The 24558-nt window shown below is 35.6% G+C and overlaps 1 protein-coding gene and 2 non-coding genes across 3 annotated transcripts in view; 1 reads left to right on the forward strand and 2 right to left on the reverse strand.

The window, feature by feature from the left end:
- Nucleotides 1–24558, reverse strand: part of AspRS-m (aspartyl-tRNA synthetase, mitochondrial) — a 221311-nt gene that overhangs the window by 88136 nt on the left and 108617 nt on the right. The window lies entirely within an intron of this gene.
- On the reverse strand, nucleotides 2619–2691 carry TRNAR-ACG (transfer RNA arginine (anticodon ACG)). The gene has a single exon. It is a non-coding gene; the product is annotated as a tRNA-Arg (tRNA).
- On the forward strand, nucleotides 16245–16317 carry TRNAT-UGU (transfer RNA threonine (anticodon UGU)). Its single transcript has one exon. It is a non-coding gene; the product is annotated as a tRNA-Thr (tRNA).

Genomic DNA, 24558 nt, shown 5'->3' on the forward strand with positions numbered 1-24558 from the left:
GACAAAAGAGTTTAGACCAACCTGGCTACTCAAATGCTTCCTTTCCGAGTTATAAACTGTCGAAAACATGAAAACGTGACCTTTAGCAACTAGTATGTGCCCAAGTTTCCAAATATCCAAGTTTCAGAATTCTGCTGTACTTCCGCAACAATTTTTATAGAGGTAGTTGGTGAGTACTTCAAATTATATTCCCATAACCAAACTCCCTCTATAAAAATTGTTGCGTGAGTACATTAAGATTCTGAAACATGTATTTTTGGATAGCGCACCCAGGAAGCATTTGTGCATCCAGGTTGGTCTATACTTTTTGTCTTATCTTGGTGTCAGAAATCACCCTCCAAGCGTTGTCGGTATTGTTTTCAAACACCCTGTATATCATTTCCTATCACATGTATTGTTATCTTACTAGCAAAGGCAGATTCAGAACGTAAAAACTAGGGGAGAACAGGCAGAACCCAGACTATAATTTATATATTATAGGAGTTTATTATAAACTTTAAAAAATATTTTAAAAATAATAGTTTAAATTATTGTTGTCACTCAAAAAATAGGGGCCCTAGCCCCCTGGCGCCGGGATAGATCCGTCAGTGCTTACTAGTGTCAAAATGAAGAGTTCAATGAGAGTATATTTTAGCATCAATTTCATTTCAATAAGTGTCATAGTTTTCGTATAGCGTTAATTTCTGAATTCACAAAGAAATTCACAGTTTTCTCCAATTTCACTAAAACTACTCATCAGATTATGAAGTCGCCCGATAGCGCAATAAGGTCTATCAATCATTATTATTATTATTATTATTATTATTATTATTATTATTAATATTATTATTATTATTATTATTATTATTAGTAGTAGTAGTAGTAGTAGTAGTAGTAGTAGTAGTAGTATATATCTGGCGACTTCATGAATTTGTTTCGTAGAGTCGCTGTTGATGTGTTTATATGCTGTTATGAATATTGGTTGAATGAGTTTTCAGAAGAGTTTTTTTTTTTTTTTTTTAAATCACTTTACAGGGTAGCCAGAACATTAGAGCACTAAAAGTCAATACACAGCCCATTTCTTGATTTTTGTGGTATAATATCGTTAGTGATTGTTGTGATTTAAAATGGAAAAATAACCAAGAAAAAAAATCACCACTAAGTAATGCATTCAAATATTAGAAGGACTATATAGCCTATAAAGTATTAGAACTTTATAGAAAAGAAAAATAATAGTGAACTCGTATTGAATTTCATAAAACAACATAAAGAGCTCCTTTGTGGTAGGTAGAAGTGTGAGAACTGTTACTAAAATTGCTATATTTTTTTTATTCAACCATACTATTTAATACATAAACCCACACCGCAGGGGCGGATCCAGGACGGACTTCTGAGCGGGGGTGGTGAGTTGTAATACTGCTACTTAGAACTACTTTTAAGAGCTCCAAACACTGGGATGGGTTTTCTTTATACATAAAATAAGGACGTTTCCTCTTCTAGGGGAGGCGATTGTCCCGATCGTAGCCCCCCCCCCCTGGATTCGTCCCTGCCACACCGTAGACCAATAGCGTAGTAAACAAGGAGCTTATCCACTCTGCTTATGCTAACCCTAACGCTAACTCCTAATAGTTAACAGTCCCTCTAATAGATACCACTAATGTACTGCCTGCGTAATAGTGCCAGTGTGCAGGCAATTTGCCACTGCGAAATTAAAACACTGTTAATTTTACATTAATTATGTGATATCTTCAAATAGATAAAAGAAAATCAAAATGTAGAACAAGATCGCCCTAGACAATATTATTTTGCATGTGGTATCGTTATCCTGAGTCACCTAGTAGTTTTCCTTTTACAGCCACTTAGAAACGCGAAAATAAAAGTCGATTTTCTAAATGGTTGGAAATCGAATGCATATTAGTGAGTCGTGATAGCGGTATCTCATGTAAAATAATATTGTCTAGGGCGATCTTGTTCCACATTTCGATTATCTTTTATCTATTTGAAGATATCACATAATTACTGTAAAATTAGCGATGTTTTAATTTCGCCGTGATAGGGCCTCTTAATTACAATTTCAAAAATTAATTCTTTCAATTACCTCAAAATAGCCCAAGAGACGTAATCATATTTAGAGTTGAGCATTAATATTATTTGCGATAACAGCAAACTAGAAATATATATATATATATATATATATATATATATATATATATATATATATATATATATATATATATATATATATATATATATATATATATACAATTAAAACTTTTCATTACACAAGATTGTGTACACCAAATCGTAGGTTTGGGGGAGTATTCACGAAAGATTTTTTTTTTTTTTTTAATTCCACAATATGAGAACGCCTATACAGTCCCTTACTTAAATTTTGGTTTACTTAATTAAATGATACAATTATATTTAAGGGTTTAAAACTCCAATAAATTCACTACTTCGAACTAACCAGTAACACTTTAATAGGTATTCAAGATTTCGAAATATTTAATAGAAACATTTATTCGCCTGAATTGGAGAATATCGTATTGAAGTGTGATCCATCAATTGTGAGTAAATTTTAATATATTTCACAACAGCTGACTTCATAGCCAATTTCGAGTGACAACAAAAATACTACACGACCGAGCCAGGATTCGAACCTGGAATCTTCTGATCCGTAGTCAGACGCGTTATCCATTGCGCCACTGGGCCAGTACGTACCTACAGCTTACGTCTGGGATCTTGACCAATCCGAAAGGAGAAGGCACATGTATGTATCGTCTACTTCGGGTAGTTTCCCATTGGTATAGTTGGCACGAACCAAACATTCGGTCAAAATGGTATGGCGCGAACGTGAACAACCAACTACAGTTTCTATAGGGCGCAGAGTTGCTACATTTCTCTCACGAATAAGTTGGAAAATCTAATACCTGTTGTCAATTAATAATTCATAAAACAAAAACGAACGTAATCAAAATAAAATGTGTTATTGTTGTTATTCAGAGGACATTGTATGGTATTTATAAATGAACTTGTAATAATGACGTGTAATAATGTGTAATCAATAGCTTAGTATCGAAACTGCCAGCATTTGTCTAAACATTCAATCAAAATGACATGGCGCGAACTAGAAGCAACCAATTACAGCTTTTGTAGGGCCCAGTTTTACCACGTTTCTCTCACGAGTGAGTGGGGCCTTTTGTCAATTAATAATTCGTAAAACTTTTTATTTTTTAAAAAGAAATAATGTCTGATGAAGCCAAGTGGATAGTTGGCGAAACTATTACACGTTAATAATTTTTAGAATAAACGTATTGTTTTGTTCAGCGAATAGTTAAATTTGGATTGAAATTTGAAAGTTCCAGATCAAGGTAAAGTAGACCAACCTACAGAAAAAAAAGTGTAAAATTTTTCATATAATTGGCTTAAGTTTAGAGTTGCCCCTCCAGTCTGAAGGTGCCCTTGGACTTTGCAACATACAAAAACAGTGCTTAAAGTATTACAAATTGTTACATTTCACTTAACTTTAGTACTCCATGGGCTTCACAAAAATTTAAAAGGTTTTCTTCATTACTTTTGAGCATCCGTTACACCTGTTCGCTATATTCGCCTTATTTTACAACTACCATGCTGCTGAATCCTTCCGCGAATGCTTCCGCATCCGGCAAATAGTACTAACTTCCACATATCTTTTCTCGCATTAAACATAACTCTCCTGTCGAACTTACATTCCTAAACATCATATAAAAACTTTAAATTATCATTTCTTACCTCATTTCTCCTGTAAATTTTCCTGATTTTTATAAAAAGCGGAGGGGTAACTCTAAACTTAACCCATATAATTAAACATACCCTACAAACTTAAAATTTCTATGTACTTAAGCTTACAAATTTTATGACTTTTTTTAAAACTCTTTTTTTTTTGGTTTGATTGCCTTGTGCTCTGAACCAGGTCGGTAGCCAGCCCAAAAATGTAGGGGGGGGGCGGTAGAAGTTAGAGGGGCCCGATCCAACCATATTATAGTTCATCAATATGTTATAGTTTATTTGCAAGCCTACCGTGAAAATTTTAGGGGGTCGGTAAAAATTTAGGAGGGCCCGGCCCCCTAGACCCCCCATGGATACGGGCCTGCTCCGAACACTCCATACAATAAACACAAGCTTCAGCAATTAATATAACAAGAAGCAATGGATATAAAATGCGAAGCACTGTAGTTTTTGTTTCTCAATTAATAATTCTTTCTCAGTTTATTTCTCAACTAATATCGATCGGTTTCAAATATTTTTTACTTATCAATCTACTACCAATTTCCCATATATAGAAACAAATCTCCACGTTAAAAGATAATTTTAAAAAATGAAGGACATATTCTGTTTATTTTTAATAAAGAGTCAATATACTGAATTTCGGCTCCTTAAGTTGAAGGGCTCCTGAAATACTCAATTTTTCGCATAAACTCCGACCCCCACTCCCTCCTTAGGATTTAATGAAAGCGATATGATATCATCCCCGTTGTTATTGGGGCCTAACTATATACTAAAAGTCATTTCATTTCGCTTTGCCATTTGGCCGTGATGACTACGCACACATAGTTACATTCAATTCTTTTATATATAATAATTCGTATATTACAGGTGATTCAAAAATATGTTTATTCCAATAGTCAGCTCTTCTAAAAATGCATAGATTGTGTCTCGAATGCCAAGTATAAGTGCTATTGCTGTTATTACAATTACAAATATCAATATCCAAAAGGGCCTGAAGTTCTTTTTTCACTTCGATATACTCATCTCAGGGCAGTAAATAGAAACAAAGGAAGAAAAGTGGTGACCGTGAAAGTAAAACGTAGACAAATTCACCAGTGTTCAGAAGATCCTGTCTACAATGCACTGAGCAGAGTGGGTCGGGAGGTCCGAGAGGGTCACGCTGGGTGGTGGGTCGCAGTGGTTCATACCTTGTTGACCCACTCACAAATTTTCCCGTACTTAACCTGATCCACTGACCCACGGACACGATGTTGTCTACCACAAAATTACTTGGTCGAGAATCGAACCAGGTACCTACACACCAACAGATTTTCATCAAGAGACCATCCTTTGATTTATGTGAATATAGGTATATCTATCTTTCTATATCTTGCTCAAGAGGAGTTAAACCCGAAATTCTTTTCCGTAAGCCAGGGGAGGGTCAAGGGGGGCGATCGCTCCCGCAGAAGAGGAAACTTTCTTTTTATATATAAATAAAATCCATACCAGAGTTTGGAGCTCTTAAAAGTAGCTCTAAGTAGCAGTATTACAACCCACCGCCTCCCTACCCAAAAGTCCGTCCTGGATCCGCCCCTGCGGTAAGCTCCTGAGGAGGATACAGATCACGAATGTCACTTAAGTTTCTAGTGTCCTGCTCAAATCCAATGCTACTTGCAGTCAAGAAACTTTCAACTAAACTATTGTCACATCAATGCAGAAAGATCCTCATTCCAAACTAGTGAAAAGAATTAGCACTTACGCCATTTGTAAAATGTGTCCACACTTGAATAAACTTCTGATTGTGCTTTCTATACTAATTGGCCTATAAGGAACTGATTTCAAGGGAATTATTTTAAAATATGTTCGCCCGTAAAGTCTCGAGAAAATACCTTAAAGTAGGCCTACCACTTATCCCAATGCTGAAAGTGCCCATCTTGGACACATTTCTGATTGCGTTTTCCTATACTATAGTCCAGAAGGTATAACCGCGCTTGGACCTGCTCGTCACTGAGGGTGTCGTAAGAGGGTAGCCAATCACCATCAACCGTCTACCGCGCTCAGCGAGCCACGAGTAACCAAGCTGGCCACTCCCCATAAACGTCACAACTATTCGCGGGAAGCCAACTACGTTATACCTTCCGTACTATAATTAGTGGACATTGAGTGCAATAGAATTATTTCAAAACATATCTGTCCGCGAGAACATGATAAAAATAACCTAAAAATTAGAATCTATGAACTGCCACCTATACGAACAGTAAAAATGCCTATGCTTAAATACATTTCTTATTGCATATTTTACAGTCATTTGAGGATGTTGAATGCAATGACACGTCTATGCAGTCACGAAAAAAGAGATCTAAAATTTGGGATATAAATAAATGTAAAAATTTTAACTTTCACGTCATATTTCTCGTGACGAATATGTCGAATGTGTTTGAAAATAGGTTCAGTAGATTCTGTATCCTCAAATTAATATAAAAAGTGAAATTAGATATTTATTCAATGGTGGGCGCTTTTTACCAGTGGCATGGGCTTACGGCTTAGTTCTTTAACCAACAAAAGGAAATGTTATGTTATTGGTGGCATTTTTGTCTCAGAAAGCCTCCGAACACTGATAGGATCAGGGCCAGCCCTAGGCAATTTGCCGCCTCTCTTTTCTCCAGAAAGAACAAAATCTTAAAAGCCACAATTTTAAGTATGATATCCCATCGTAACAACGAAGGAGAGAGAAAAAGCACTCACACTCAGAAAGGCCTAAACGCTACAAATACAATCTCGTTGTGTCTGTTTGTGTTTTTACTTTAAATACTAATCTATTATGTTAGTAAAAGATAAAGCAAACACATCTACAGAGGAAAGATGGTAATCCTTTTTTTATATATAATTCAATATCGAGCTTCAATCTCCTCCACCTTCAATGATAAGGAACTTTTTGTGACAAAGACAAGACTATTTTCATATCAACACTGTGATAACTAACTAAATGGAACATGTGTTCGCCACTGTTCGGTAATTGAATTCTTGTATTTGACAACAATCAAGCAATTAATGCTGCGATTTGTTTGACCATTTGCTTTAGCACTATCCATGTGACCTTAAACTAATGCGACCTAAACATGATTTATGAATGTAGTATTCAAATAGCTCAGTTTAATAAATTTAACTACCATCATCTTGAAGTTTGTTTCCAACAAGAAATATTTATTTTAAATAATATAGTTATGACAAATTTTGCCGATCCTCGGAACTTGCCGCTCCGTGCAAATGGTCGTGTTGCACATATGGTAGAGCCGACCCTGCATAGGATAGGACAACCATACTTGTGGACATCCTCGTTTACAATTAGGGAAAGCAAGAATCTACTAGAAAATGTTAGTCAAACCATTAATGTTTTATGAAATAAATGCAATGTTGAAAGTATAATTTGCCAATTAGACTTACAGTATAGGAAGATAGCCTGTGATTTTGTTCATGCAAACGATTTTTCAAATACATGGTAATATACCTTCTTCCTTGTTTTATTATCTTGTTTGATTCATTTTAGATATCGTGAGCAACGATCACATTTTGTCACGTGAAATGTTGAAATTATACCGTCCCTAATGTCCCAGCTGGATTTGATAGACATCATTAAAAAAAAAAAAAAAGAAAAGAAAAGAAAAAAAAGACAAGTTTAACATTTTACAACCCATCATAATGGGATATAATAATGACCAGCACAAAACCAAAAAAACTCCAAAAGGTCAAGATAATAATATTTCGCTTTAAAACATTCATCCATATTTAGTTTTTTCTTCTTCTTTCTTTGCGGAACACTATGAGAGGAGGGAATTCTTAGGAGATTACTCTTTCATAAATCGTAGAGGTAGGGAGAAGATGGTCAGTGGAGTGAGAAAAAATATATATAACTCGATCTAAACAGCACCACAATGTCATTCAATGTGCCTCAAATGTAATAGTTTCTTGACCTTCTTTGAAGAAAGGTCGTGGGAAGTAAATCTAAAACACCCAGGATGTAGGAGGAGCTACGCGGGAGACACCTAGTGGATGGAGGGAGAAACCACTAAACACATGAAACTTTTTTTTTTCACCCGAAAGAACAAAGGAGGTTTATGAAATGTCGAGTAATTTATTACGGAAAGACTGTACAATATGAAACAATAAATATGACTTTTAAAAAAGTAATCTCAAAATGTTATAATTAAAAAATTGACAACAATGTAAAATGCTAAAAATTACAGCGCACTACAAAAGTATAAAAATCTACAATATTATTATTTTTTTTTTTAAAAAAAAGTCTAAAATATAAGGCACATACCAATATCAAAACATCATTGCTGAATAAGATGGTATGGATGACTAAATCCTCATGCGCAGTTATTTGAGAATCAAGAAAACAAGTTTCAAATCTAAAATAAGTAGTAGTGTCACGTGTACACCACACGAAGGAGTTTGGTTAGAATATGAAAATAACTGGATAGTATGCAGCCAACCCGACATTCATGTACACTTGGGTTGCTTATTATCAAAGTTAATTTATACACAGGGAACATATGGGATGGGGGTCGCATTATAACTGAACTGAAGTTCATCATAACTGAATGAATCAGCTTTATCACCGAGGACCCAGATCGATTCCTAACTTTTAGCCCCTGTACATCCTGGCCAAACTTAGTAGTAATCCACCATTTTGGTAAGCCAAACTCTTTGAAAATTGATATTACATGATAACCACGCCATCTGTTAAGATGAAAATGAAACTGAAATATACCGTCATCGAACTTTTCATTATGACACTTAGACATGTACTTAGGAATTTATTTCGGGAGTGTCCAAAGCTTTTCGAGGAGGGGTCCAAATTCAACGCGAGGATAAATTATATTAAAATTTGTTAAAATTAAACTAAATTTACAGAGAAGTTGGGATTTCGGAAAGATGGGGTCCGCATCCCCAGGACCAACTCCTTGCATACATCCTGATGACTCTAGGAAGACGGCAGTACATAGTACAGTTAATGAGATACAATCCAAAATGATAAACTGTTAAACTTTTTTAAACTACATAGGTTGGATTTAAAAAAAATAGTTGCAACATTATTCTTACGTGAAAGGGGTGTATCTCAGCACGTAGCTGATTAAGGAAGTGAGATGATGAAATGTGGCGATCATTTGCGTATTTCAGAATATCTTGATTTTTTTTTTCATTTTCGTAAAAATAAATATAGAAATAAATAGTTGCCATGACTTTTGTGGTGACCCTCGTATGAACACAAAATCGAATGGGAAAAAAGCACATTGTAGTCAATTTAATGTTAATGAATAATATTTTCAACATGTTTTCCGTATTGTTCAATGCACAATTTGATACGCTTTTCAAGATTAAGGTGAACTCGATGGAATAGGTCCGAATTGCCGTCGATTTCAGCACACTGACTAGTAATGCGTTCTGTCAGGTGGTTTAAATTTCTGATCTTCATCGAGTAAACTTTCTCTTTCAGCATAGTCCAGAAAAAGAAATCAAGGGAAGAAAGGTCTGGCGAACGAGGAGACCACTACACCCAATCCAGTGAGGAGAATTGTCATTCAACCAATCTGTAACAGCTGCAGAAAAGTGAGCAGAGCCCCCATCCTGCTGAAACCAGTATGGAAGTTCCTCATCCAAACTCAATTTGAGGTACCAATTTGTCTAAGCATGTTCAGATAACTCTCACCCGACAAACCACACCACACCATCACTTTTTGGCAGCCCTGCTGCTTGGACGGACTCATCCAATGTGGATTGCCTTGAGACCAGTATCGAAGATTTTGTCTATTTACTTCACCATTGACATAAAACACAGCTTCATCACTGAACAACACACAGTCTTTAGTAAAATTGATATTTTTATCCAATTTATTCGCAAACCATTCAATCTGCAGAAATAAAAACAAATTATTAGAATTCCCTATGTATCCAGACTTTATGGACACTGCACTACAGAAATTACCCCGTTCCTCCCTGCGGAAGCGGAACTTTCGTAAAAGCTAGGACAAGTGTCCACTTATTTTCAACAGAAACTTTCACGTTCCTAACTTGAGGGTTCTTTCAGATACTCTATTTTTGACATACAACATCACATCTATTTTTGAACCCCCTTTGCCCTTCCCTTAAGATACACATTCTAGTGAAAATGGCATTTTAAAACTCAGACTCCAACAGAGTGTGAAATGAAAACAGTTGAAGTGGGAGGAAGGGGAGACAGAAGTGTAAAAAAAAAAAAAAAAAATAACAAGAAGAAATAAAATAATTGAAAAAAATAAATATCTTCGCATTGGGAAGTTTTGACACAGATCTTAAACATAGATCTGTGTAAGATTATTGATACAGCTAACCATTAAGTGCATATGGAGTACTGTAATTAACTTGCAAATTTCTCTCAATACTATCACTTTTTTTATCCTCCAGTAGTGGGAGGGGGATTCTCCAACCTTTACGATTTCGTACCTTGGTCTCGAGATAAGTGCTCACGATGTTCAAATATTCATTCCAAACAGTTCAGCCATTTTATCGTGATGATGTACGGGCGCGTACCCAGAACTTTTTGTTGGTAAGCTTTGGAGAGAGTGCGTCCTATACTACAAATCACTACATCTGTGTAAGGCCTGTGACAAACATCTTGGCATTTCAGCTAAACGAATAAAACGCAAGCTCTGGCGTGATGTTGCCAAGTGGTAAAGGGGTGTGGCTATGGGTAAGCAGACAAACTACAGCGCGATCAGGTGACAGGGGATAGACGTGGATGTGTGCAAAATAAACGTGGCAATACCGCTGGCCTCTCATTTGTTAGCAGCATTTAAAGGGAACTTGGAGCGCCGCTTTCAAATGCCAAGATGTTCGTCACGCCGTTTAGTACTGAACGGGTATTATTCTGTACCCGAAAACACGATAAGTAATTGTAAAATACTTCCACCCATATTTTCAGAAAAAATAGGACTAAATTGTTTTTATAAGAAAATGAGTATAGATGAAGTGGAAGATCAAACTTTCACGCTACATCAATCATTTTCTTGTTCAAAAAAAGTATAGGCCTAGTCTTATTGCTAAAGTGTACAAATGTATATTGAGGTAGGAAGTTTTGTGGGTGGGTGGGAGTCTGAACCAGGAAGAGTCCCCTGAGGCTGCGCACCTGATGACGTTACAGACAACGTTGATTTCAGTTTTATTTGTAAGATAAACCTTGTCATCAATGGTCTTGACCGTAATGCAAAATTTGGTCAAGATCCCCCCAGCAACTAATGGGGATGCGCACGAGACAAGATTCGTGACTGTCTCGTCTCGAAAATGGGCTGAAAAACTGATGTCTCGACTCGAAAAATGTATATTTCTCTATTGGAAGAGCCGTGTCTCGACTCGAATTTTGTCAGGAAAAATCCTGTCTCGACTCGTCTCGTGCGCATCCCTAGCAATTAATCGAAAAGAAGAAGCGTCAGTAATGTGTTCCTTTTCGCGATTACAACGGAGCTCTGGTCGCTTCATTCAATAAATATCTCTTATGGTGCAATACGTATAATCAATTAAAGTAGTATGTATTGTGTTGTGCTTCTATCAGTTTTACAGTTTCCTTCCACGTGTGCTTTTAGAGCAACAACAATCTCAAGTCACACTTTATCTCTTAATCTGCTCCGTTTCCCCCTCAACACGCATAAGCACACGCACAGGATATGTGGTTCGCGGATTTCACATTCATTAAAAATAACTCTTTCTTTTTTTCTCCAGCTTTGGTTTTGGTTTTTACAAAGGAAGAGAACGTGGTTACGTTACAACAGTCCATCAAATCATAACCCATAACAGATAAAAGCCAACAAATTACTTGGGCTGCTCTTATTTTATGCAAGGTGATGAAATAGTAGTTCTTAGTCTGATAACATACAGAATAAAATAAAGACATTTCGAATGATTTATTCCCAGTTTGATTCTCTGTTGTTTTACGCCATAATCTGCTTCTCCCCGGATCTTAGTAAACCCAACGAACAGAAATACGGAGTTGACAGAGCAATATAATGATTGGCAATAATAGTAGTAGGGGAGAAGGCAAAGAAGAACATTCTTGGCGGAATTGACAGGTTCTTCAGTTATATAGATTCTATTCACGGAGAAATTAAATGTCGACTAAAAGCAGGGAATTCGTGTTACTATTCGGTTCAAAATCTCTTCTCGTCGCGAATTCTGTCGAGGAATTTGAAGCTTAAAATATACAAAACGATAATCATGCCTGTTGTTTTGTATGGCTGCGAAACATGGTCGCTTACTCTGAGGGAAGAACATAGACTGAAAGTATTTGAGAACAAGATCCTGAGACGAATATTCGGACCCCAAGAGGAACGGGAATGGGGGAAACTTCATAACGAGGAACTACATAATTTATATGGTTTACCCAACATTGTTGGGGTCCTCACAAGTCTAGGAGGCTTAGGTGGGCGGGTCATGTAGCTAGAATGGAAGAAAGTAGAGACGCTTTCAAAGTCTTGACTGAAAGACCAATCGGAAAACGACCATTAGGAAGACCTAGGCGCAGATGGGAGGACAATATTAAGATGGATCTCGCAGAGATTGGAATACAAAGTAGAAACTGGATGCAGTTAGCTAAGGATAGAAGTCAGTGGAGAGCTTTTGTGAAGGCAGCATTGAACCTCCGGGTTCCATAGGCCATAGAGTTACTTAGTTAGTTAAATTCATGACTAGTGTTTTCGAGACGAGACAATTCTCGTCTCACTTTCGAGACGAGAAATTTTAAGAATTTCGTGAGCAACACTAGTTCATCCAAAGTCTTAGATCTTGAACACTGTTACAATATTCATTATAGAAACTATAAAATAATAAAATGTTTGCACGATCACAATGGAGAGCATTTATCAACGTTTAAATTGTTCACTGTCCTCTGTCTTGTTACCCATTCTAAGTAGCCTACGATCTTCACTCGTCAAGACCAAACGATTGAATGACGAATTGGCAACACAGCAGAGGTTATCCACTTCTTTTCCGTGAGAAAAGAGACGGTTTCCTCCGTCAGAGGGCGGTTGGGGTGGGGCCGAAGTATAGTTCGCATAGTTTCCGAGGGCACAGGTGGAATAGACAGGCTTTTTTTTCTACCCAGGTATTGAAAACTGGTCACTTGTTCTATTTTCTCCTCTCGTATTTCTATATTTGACATCAACCGCCTCCTTCCAATCATCATACGTGAATAATTAAAGTGTTCACAAGAATGAACACGAAAATTCTTGTCTTTTCAAGAAATATCCGCAATTTCATCAACCAACCTCACACAAACTCAAAATATATCCGCATCCATGTAGACCTCTGCATATCACCTTTAGTTAGTATTGTTAATTTGTCACTTGTGAAAATGAAATTGAAATCTTTTAAGCTTTACGTCCCACATTGATGCCGGCTAGCCTAAAGGAGACAGTGATGAGAAATGAATGAAATTGTGGAATGAAGAAAGTGGTAGGAAACGAGAGAACTCCGAGAAAGCTCACGCACACGGGGTTTGGCTAACACAAAGTGCATTTGACTCGAGCTGGGATCAAACCAACAACCCCATGCACCAGAGTTAAACGCATTACCACTGACCCACGGCAGCCCAATGTTTCATTTGTATAATGCAATTGATTCGTATTTACTATTTTAAAAAAATACTGTTAATGCATGTATGAATGAATTAAATTGAATGAATACGGGGAAATTTCTTACATCAACTACACATTTATGGCTTTCAAGTACCGGTAATAAAGTACCATCCCAAAGAAAGGGGAATAAACCTTTAACCACAGAGGCGAGGAAAAGAAAGAGAGCTTAGTTCAATAACATTTCCTAAAAAAAAATCCATGGGAAATAGAAATGGCAACATTCTAAGCAGCACATAATACATCTCGGTTATTCAAGGAAGGAAATATTTCCAGCACATTCCTAGAATGTTCTATGAATATTATTGGTGCTGTGTGGATGCAAATCGAATCTTACGGAATAATCTGGTCACTCAATCAATTTCATTGTAAACATTGATAAGCGAATTTTCAAGACAAGTTGTAAATTGATTTCACAAAATGTTACATCAGATTCTTTAGCACAAATAGACTTCCCATATATAATATAAATAGGTCATAACTTGTGGACTTCCCACAGCCGCCAAGGAGAGATATTGATAAACGCATAAACTCGACAGGAAACTCCCTCCTACGTCAGTTTCTTTGAAGTATGACGTATATCCGCTATTATAAAAAATATAACTATTTTTAAGCCGAAAACAAACCGATATTCTATAAACAGGAAATTTAAGGGGGAAAATGAACAATAAGGGGAAATGAAGGAAATGGGAAATCCAAATTGGAATTGTAAGGAAGCTACATTAAGACGCATTTTCGGCAGTTTTTTTTTTTTTTTAACAATTGCACAAATAAATAAACACTCAATTCATCACGTAGGGTATACATGCTAAGTTTAGTTAAGGTCAGATTAATCCCTAAAGGCGTATATGCATACACTAATGCAAGTTTTCGTGTTAAATTACATACAATATGGATATCCATGGCCACTAATTAATACTAAGCTTGGATTTCACAGAATGTCATATTTTCGTCCGGACATCTTTTTTGAATAGAAAATAGCTAATTAAATATAAACTCACTAGCTGAACCTTTTCCTCTCTACACAGCGCATCATTCACATATAAGCATGAATCTCCTTGTCATTCCTCACATATGTATCCTACATGTCCCTTTACAGACACAAGTGAAAGACGTCTTGATTAAAAAAAAAAAAAAATCGGCAAGGGGTACCATAAAGGGGATATTTTTTCGATTATTTTTTTCAATATCTCACACCGTTTGCAACATTTGAGCCTACTTCCGGTTGGAGTTTCTAATTCATGTATGATCATTGTTTTTTATTTCTTCTTGCACGCAGTATGTAATAAGCAAATACATTACACAGACAATTAATTATAATTACAGTGATATATGGTGTTCATTGGGCAAAACACTCCAAACAATAAAGATTCATCTTAGACTGGAGAAATGGTTAACCTTCGTTTTTCATTATCATTTGGGCATGAAACAGAATCCTAAGAGATATACAACCCTGTACACAAATGTGTAGTGTTGAAATGTATAACTCATAGGATATGATGCTTTACTTTTTGAAAATTCCAATACTTTCAGTGTACCCCTAAAATGTAATAAAGAAATAACGGCCATTTAAAAAAAATATTCAATTAGAACTGAACAATCTACACAAAATTTGCAATCGATTAGTGAAAACGGCATCTTTCCAAAGCCTTTTGTTCAAGAGAACTCACTGTCAGAAGGATTGGCCACAAACATATAAACCTAGCATTTTAATATATAGGTTTTTGGCTCTTGTGACTCCGAAAAGATAGATTTATTATTATTATTACTATTGGTCATATAAATGTATTTTTGAACCATATTCTAGCTTAGGTTATATTTAGGCTGGAAGTGATATAAAAGATTTTTTTTTAAATCATAATTAGACGAATTGCACACATCACAAAGAGAAATATTTGTCAATAATGACAACAAGAAGAGGGAATGGAATTCAGCTTTCCTCGTAGGAAGTCAGCAATGTGCTGAGGTCTATGTTTTAGAGATTTGCCCTTATTTATTCAGAACAAAATAAGTTTGTAAACTTAAGAAATGTTTATTCTTAGGAATTTGTTTTAAATAATTTTTATTAAGATTTTTTTTTTTAAATTGTGAGGCATTATGTCATATGTTGCTTTTAATTTTAAGGCATAAATGCATGCACATTTTTCAAAAGTTTTTAGATCAGAAATTCGAGCACTAATTAATACAAATTGCTTGCAAAAATCAGATGAATCGGTTCAACATAGGATACTACTGGAATACAATATGGAAATCCAGAGACATTATTCAATATAAATATCTAACGAAGTCAGATGAATTGAGACAGCAAGGACAATGTTTGAAGGAAATGCATGCGATATGGAAAACCATGTCCACTATGCTATACAAATAGCTTGCGAAATCAGGTGAATGGGGGCAGCACTGAGACAGATTGCAAGCAATATAGAAATTTATGGGTACTACTCAGTAGCGGCGCTAGACTCATAATAGTAGGGGGCACGAGGGGGGCAAGAAAATTTGGGGGGCGAGCCAGCCACACTTGTTTTGCTTTCAATATTATTATTATGGGTTGCACATGTTATTACATTTTTCACCGGTTGTACGTAGAAAAACGAAGGGGGGGGGCCAGAAAAAATATTGGGCTGGCGGTCGCCCCTCCTCGCCCCCTGTATCGCCGCCACTGGTACTCCTTGATACAAATAATTTGCAAAATCGTACGAATCGAAGACAACACGAGATACTGCACTATTGGGACAGATTGCAAGCAATGATTACATAACATATGCTGGTAAAGACCTTCAAACTTATCAAACAATAAGCGAATAGTATTCTCTAACTATTGAACAGTGCATACATCAGGCCTGTACACCTGTCGCCTCCTTAGCTCAGTGGTTAGAGCACTGGTCTTGTAAACCAGGGGTCGTGAGTTCGATTCTCACAGGGGGCAGGCAATTTTTTAACTACAGAGGAAATTGAAAATCATCTGTATACTTAATCTTTTCATATTAAGACAAAGAAGAATATACAAAAATAGGGAATATAATATTCTCTTGTATTATCTAAAGTAACGTTAAATAAAACAAAAGACTTGCAGAGTACAAAGAAACGCACTTTAGTACATCTTAATTATCATGTTCTGGAAAGAAAAGTTGAAACAAGCCGGAGTTTCTATTAATACTATTATGGGCCACGGCGGCTTAGTGGTAGAGTGTTCACCTCTGGTACGTGGAGTCCCTGGTCCATTCCCAGTTCGCGCTAAGCAGGATTGTTTTGTTTAAAACAAATGATTAAAACTTGTTTTAAACAATTGATTTTGTTTAAGATAAATTTTGTATACGTTTTAAACATTCTGTTTTAAACAAGTGTATTTTTTAAAACTTGTTTTAAACATATGTTTATTTTTATTTTATTTTATTTTATTTTTGAAAAAAAAAAGCTTGCCAGAGAAAGAAAATTGTCAAAAAGTACTCCGCATTCAGAAAACTATTTTCTTCCCATGTGAATGTTTTGATTTCTCGTGGCTGCAGCAGGTCAACGTGGTGATCTACAATTTATACTGTCTCTCTTTTTTCCCTTTATTTTTAACGTATATTGTATTGTTTAAATGCTTCTCAGTTAACTTGCGAGAAAGTGTCGTAGTCGAAGGTTAAACTACTTGTAGAATTGATGTTATAAAATAAATAAAATAATTATCATGGAAACAAATTTTTGTGTTGTATTCATTAAAAAAAAAAAAAAGTTTTGTGTTAAATTGCGGTTCTGAAATTAAAATATCGCAGGCATTCGCTGATACAGTACAGCTCACAGATGACGAAAATAATCCTAGCAGAAGTAGTGTGACGTAGGTATGGGCTCGCCCACTTTTCGCACGGGGGTTTCAAATGACACCACGGAATAGCACACAGATAACTACCCAGAGTAGCAGACGACATCTAAGTATAGACCACACCTCAAATACCGAAAATGGACTTGACCGTATCGTTGACCTTTCCCCGATAACCCTGTTTTAGGGTTCTTCTCGTCATCTGGGAGCTGTACATGTTGCTTCTCAGCCTCCATACAACTTGGAATCGTTTAACATGAGTTTTACGGGAATAAAAAAAGGACGTCAATTGGAGCAAATTTATTAAAGTAACTCAAACTCCGTCAGATAAGAAAACGACCATACGAGCTCGTTGCAAAACGTGTAACAAAGAAATGGTTGGTTTAATTTAAAGAATGAAGAATCATTAGGAAAAATGCAATGCTGTGAAGAAACTGGAAACCCACACAAATGGTAAAAGTGTTGATCCGAAAATTGCTTCTATGAACATTTTATTTCGTCCCCCTTCCCCACTTCAATTCTAAATTTTCTGACAAACTTTACACCTTGGCGTAACTTGTATGCAGAGACCAAGCGAGAAAGCGTAAGGTATGCCAGTCGCCCGCGTAACTAAACATTAATGCGTGATACTTATTGTAACATCAGTGCCGAATGTCAGTGTCTGGGACAATTTGATCTCAATTTGTTTGTCTGTATGTACGTATGCACCACGCTACAGGGCGCAATCTTCGGTCTTTTAACATTAAATTTTGGGAGTAGAGGCACGAGACGTCGGAATTTGCTGTATAGATTTTGACTTCGATCCGAGATGAAATTTCAAAATTAGTGGTTCGGATCCCACTTTAGATAAAACGTCCTGTCTCATATAGCATTTCTACAGATGCAAGACTGTAGTCAATCAAACTAAACAGACTAATTTTACGCGTTTCGAACAAACTTAGGTTGCAGGATAAATTTGGCTCCAACTCAGTTTTTATAAAATAATTTTAGATATGGGGCGTTCAGAGCACAAGGGATCCAAGCCCATTTTCAGAAAGTTTCACGTTTGCTCAGCGAACGTAGTATCTTCGTAGACAAGGGTAGAAAATAATTGAAACACAAACCACGTGAAAGGGTGTGGACTAGTTTCATAGGACAACCGCTAGACAAGGTCGTTGATGGAATGGGCGAGAAGAACTAATTTCCCCTGCCTTGCTCATAACTTTAAGATATTAACATTATATTGTGTACGCTGCAGCGTGGGAATGATTAACAAGTCAAGCTCCGAATCCATAATCACGTGATTATGCCAATGATGCATAATCACGTTAAATTAATGCAGGGTGTGTCCAAAAGAATAAACCGACGGAAAACGTCATATTTTCACAACCTCGAATCCGAGATGAAAGAAAGAAAAACTATATGACAAGATGCAATCCAGAATTGTATATGATTGCCGCTAGAGAGGGGCGTTCGTTTAGAGGTCATCCACTCCTAACCTGAATTTCAGATTTTGGGGACAGTAATGCAGATTTGGAAACCTTTTGCTGAGCAAAGACCAACATAAAAAATTTGAAGGCCTTACATCGAATAAATACGGATTTTGATCAGTTATAATGCATTTCCATTGACCGTATAAGGAGTTATAGGCCTATATTGCTCTCTTGTATATTTTTTGGCCCAAGGATTCCAAAGATGGCTTGCTCTACTTTCGAGTTTCGGGCCTGCTTAAAATTCTGGAAATTGATCCTAAGCAACTTTCCAGTTTTAATTGTCTGTATGTTCTCCGTATTCGGTGTAAGGACCTCAAGCTTGTTCTGTTGGACTTTGCTTATCAAAGGATTTCTAAACCTGCCTTACTGGCCCCAAACTCTGAAATTCAGGGTGGGAATGGGGTAGGTTACACTCCTGTCCCACTGATGCCCCTGTCTAGTGGCTGTCATATGAAACTATTCCACGTCCTTTCGCATGGTTTTAGTTACATTTGTTTTGGATTCTTGACTGCGAAGATATTACGTTTTGAAATAGAATTCATTTGTTGGGCAAAACTGAACTTTATTGAAAATGGATTTGGATCCATTGTGTTTTGAATGCCCCAAATACTACCTTTCTTCAATAAATTATTGACTCAAAAAACAACCAATTACATAAGCTTGCAGAAAATATTTTAAAGTTATCACATCATGAAGTGTACGTCAAACATTACTTTTAGGACATTTATTATTTTAAAATAATTTCATTAGCATCAGTGTTCTGAAATAGTAATCAAATTTTGCAACAAAAATCTCACCTGCCTCCAAAAAAACGCGAGCTTAGCCCCTAAAGGGATAACTAGAAAACTTTCAAAAGCGATAACTCCGAAATGACAAAATTCTTGTTTATTTTGTACATACATATTTAATCACCTTATGTTCAATTGGGTTCTTGCGTCAAAACATTTCTCCGAAAAGATATATATCTTCCAGGTCAGCCATCTTCCCCTTTTGATTGCGTCACACACACAAGATCAGTTTTAATATATTTTGTTTGGATAAAATTAGGGAAATGGAACAAGAATAATACAGTTAATCAACAACATTAAAGTATGATTGTTTAGAGTCTAACGTTCATGCATAGTGCGGGGTTCGCCCTCCGGTTGGGAGAAAATTTCCCTCGAATACAAACTCAAATAGTCAAGGTAAGAATCAATATAATTTCACTTCATTTTTTTAACACTTTTACATTTTGGCTTTTTTAAAAGGTAAATTATAGACTTGCAGTCAAGCAGCTACAGCATCACCCCCATTTATCCTAGAATCATGAATTGTACCTCGGTCTCTTCAGAATAGAACAGTCTTTCAAACGATACCAATCACATTTCACTATCATGTCCCTGATGCGGGAAATTTTGAGAGAAATCCAGATTTTTCAATATTTTTCAAATTTTGAATCCTCAGTGGACCTCCATGTTTTAAGAAACAAGTCTCAAAATCAACTGAAAAAATACTAAGGGGTATCCTAAATGTGTGTACAAATTTTCAAGCTTCTATCTTGAATAGTAAGGGCAGGAAAAATATTTACCAATGGGCAAAGAACTTCCCCACAATGCCCCAGATTACCCAAAAGACCCAGATATAATATAAAAGTTTCTTAGAATATCCCTATTTATCGTAGGGTCATACTTTGTACCTCATTCCCTCCAGAATAGGATAGCCTTTCAAACGGTACCAGAACTTATCATGTCCCCACGGAGGGAACTAGTGATTTTTTTTTTAAATGAAAAAATCCTTTTCCCCAAGTTTGGGCCTCTCTGGACCCTGTGTTAACGCAGAGATCTGAAACAAATCTGAAAAAATACTACGGGGTGCACTGAATGTGTGTGCAATATTTCAATCTTCTAGGTGCAAAAGTAAGTCCGCCAAAAAATAATAAAAATAGGCTTGACAGAAAAAAATGTTTAAGTTATGACGTCATCACTTTCTATTTCTCGACGAAGAAAGGTGTGAAACCAGGGCCGGATTTAGGGGAGGTGCAAAGGTGCACGTGCACCTCCCTTTTTCGTTGTAAATATACACTACCTAAAGTGAGAAGCTAGCAGTGAGTTTTGCAAAATCAATAGTTTAAGTCAATTTTCTGAAGGTTGAAGGAAAAGAATTCATCGAGAGCAGATACTTAACATTTCCAAAGGAATTCCTTATTCACATCACATATGTCCAAAGGCATTTAGAAAGCCCAAATTTAATACAAATGTACTGGTAGTTATTCGTGCACCCCCTCTCAGAGAATTCGGGATCCGGCCCTGTGTGAAACCATACGTAACGTGTTCTACAACTCCTCCAGGCTTGACAAAAAATGAACTAAAAAGTTTTATTATTAGTGCTTTTTTAATCGAATAATGAATATGCTACCTTAACCGTAATGTGCTACCTTCAAAATGAACAGATTTTAATGACATAATGCGAGTGCTTTCTTGTACTTCCAATTCAATTGAAACCCAAGTGTAGTGGTTCCGATCCCTTTTAGGTAGTAAATTCTGTCCAGTGCAATAATGCTCATAAAACGAGAAATAAGGTTTCCTAGTTTCATCTCCAGGGCCGTAACTTGTGGAGGGGGGCCACTGCCCTCTCAGGGAAGTTTCCCGCCGTTCGAGGGGGGCCCATTTTAAGACAAAATTGTATGATAAGAACATGATATTATAAATGAACCATCAAACAGATACACTACATTACATAAACATAACAGCACACAAAAGGTAAATAAAACAAAAATGTGTCGTGACCCATTTCAGTAAAAAATGTCTACTATTAGGAGCCCTAGAAATAATATTTATTCTTATGTCTTTGAGATATGCCAATATTATCCTCTTAATTAATTTGTCATGTATGGAACGTGCCCAGCGGCGTAACTAACGGCCCCGCAGACCTTGCCGTGCGGAAGGGCCCACAGGCTCCGGGGGCCTATAAAGAGTAAGAAAAAGATGGAAAGAGGGGGGCCAAGATTTAGAAAAACTTTTTCTAGGAGGCCCAAATACACGTATTAATGCTTGCCTCCCCCCCCCCCCCGAAAAAAATTCAGTTACGGTTCTGTTCATCTCATTAAATTTTGTAAAAGTTCCGTCTCGTCTCGATTTCCGAGGTATTCTTTCTCGTCTCGAATAATAATAATAATAATAATAATAATAATAATAATAATAATAATAATAATAATAATGTGATTAAAATTATTGTATTTTTTACAGTAATGACACTCAATTCTCTTATTATCTGACAAATTTATTTCTAACAAATACATAACAAATGTAAAAAAAGAAAAAAAACATAGTCCACAAATTAAGTTTTTCGTGTGTATAATGTTCGAGATTTTAGTCTTTGAAAAACTGTAGGTTTTTTTTTTTTACTACAGTACTTTTTACAGTTTTCCTTCAATCTCTTACACTAATTTGTTACATATTAAAATAATACAACTATATTCTCATAATGTGAATCACGAGGAAGTATGAAGGGAATTTTTCTCCTAAAAATAGTAATATTTTTTTTAAAAAAGAAAGAAAAATCCTCTAAGTACTTACAAATGTTGATCATTTGAACTATGGAGATAATCTCGAAACAAAAATACTTCAGAAAAAAAATCTCAAATTTTTCCAGAGGCTAATACGTTTGAATTTACCACTGGTACGAAGTGGAATTCACGTTGCGGGACCTTAGTGTTTAGAAGGTTGTCCAGTTTCGGTTAGACACAATTTTAATAGTAAAATAATTCTAGAGAAATATCCAGCTTTACGATGTACTAAGACATGTCAAATAAAAGCGATTTCTTGAAGCAAATGTGCATTTAATTATTAAGTAATAACAACAATAATAAACAAATAGTAGTAGTAGAAGAAGAAGAAGAGAGTTGAAATTATACTTTCCAAAGATAACTAGGAAATGATATAATAACGTTTTTTAATTTATTATTTCCCTTGATTTTCAAAAAGACGCTATAGATCTTAAAATATCTGTTTCCTGGTATATGTATGACAAACTTTTTGTTTTCAGTCTTTTTCTGGAACCAGAAATTTGAGAGCCTAACATACTGAAAATAATAAAAAAAAATTAACAATTTTTCTTTTGCTTGTTTTTCATAAGTAAAATTAGATAATGAAATGCAACTTAACACAATTATAGATAATGTTATTCTACTACAGAAAAATATGAACCTGTAGAATTTTCAGTGTTGCCATCCATAGAAATTACAGTGTTGCCAGAGTAACATTTCCACAAAAACCTAAGTTAAGGCAGCGACTAGAAGAACAAAATCAACTGCATTTGATTACGTATCTGTTGTTTTGGTATCCTGTGAATTACTTTTTATGTAACATTATTATTTAATTTTAATAACTGTATGTTAAAACTATTTTGTTTATTATAAATTAAATACAACTATTATTTAAAAAGTAGTTTTTTGGGGAAGAAATGTTATTCTGGCAACACTGTAATTTCCATGGATGGCAACTCTGAAACTTCATATCATTAATTTACAATTTGTCATGGATCCTGCATAAGTTCCCAACTTAATTCTCTTCGATGGACATTACGGCTAAGTTGGACGTCGACATTGTGGACCTCAAATATTGTTTAACATATTTCATAACAGAAAAAGTTACAATTTTCCAATAAAGAGTAAATATCAACACTTACTATAAACTTTAAAAAAATAAATAAATATTAACTTCAATTATTTTTTTGTCGCTCAAAAAACTGGTGGGGCAAGGTCTCCTGGCCCCTGGATAGATCCGCCACTGATTTTGGATTTCTTTCCTGAACATTTTTTTAAAGAAGAAAATACCAAAATGTTGAGGTACAGCATACTATTATATATATATATATATATATATATATATATATATATATATATATATATATATATATATATATATATATATATATATATATATATATTATATATCGGTTATTCCCAATTGCGATTTTGCAACGTTACGTTAGAATTTGTAAAAAAAAAAAATGAAATTTTGTTTTGCGTCCTCATCCGACGCCGAGGTTATTACGGACGGAACCCACTTTTAACATGCACTTCGAACCACGGTTGAAGCTTGAATCCGATGACTTTTTGGCCATTCCTCACCACATATCTCGCCTCCAAGAGCTGTACTATAGAACCATATTACCAGCAACGTCTGTTTGTTTGTTTGTTTGTTTTTATTTTCACTTAGTAAGATATTGTGTCCAACCTAAAAGATAACTCTAGTTTTAGTTTGGTATTTCAAGGATTCCCGGAAAATTAAATGAAGGTTGGAAAATCACTGGAACTATACCGATTATTGCTAATTAACATATTCTTCAATAGAGTCTGAGTTAGGTATTTCATACGTGATGGTAAGGATAGATTTACATTGAAGTAGCACCAACCGATCATGACGTAATGTCACGTGGTATTATCATGGGGTAAAGGTGGAATGAAACGAGCCCTGTGGGGCTTCTACTAGTCCCCTTCGCTTGCTCAGCTATGTTTCGTAGCGTAAGTAAATCACTTTTTTTTTTTTATCAATAAAATTGTGTGTGCAAAGTGGACTAAATACCACGTGACATTATATCACGATCAGGTGATGCAACTTCAATGTAAATTTAACCTCACGCCATACATAAAGATACAAATTAGCATATCTTTATTGATTTAATTCTTAAATTATGTAGGGCCTATTTCATAAGATCACGTTAAGTTTAGAGATGTCCCTCCTTCTTTGTATAAAAATTAGGAAAATTTATAGCAGAAATGAGGTTAAAAAAAAAAAATTGACGATTTAGAGTTCTCACGTGATGTTTAGGTGTGTAAGTTTGGCAGCAAAGCTATGTTTAATACGACAAAAGGTATGTAGAAGTGGGTACTATTTGCAAGGCGTGGAAGGTT

This window comes from Thermobia domestica, chromosome 7, assembly GCF_964235325.1.
Source record: "Thermobia domestica chromosome 7, izTheDome1.hap1.1, whole genome shotgun sequence".
Classification (NCBI taxonomy): Eukaryota; Metazoa; Arthropoda; class Insecta; order Zygentoma; family Lepismatidae; genus Thermobia; species Thermobia domestica.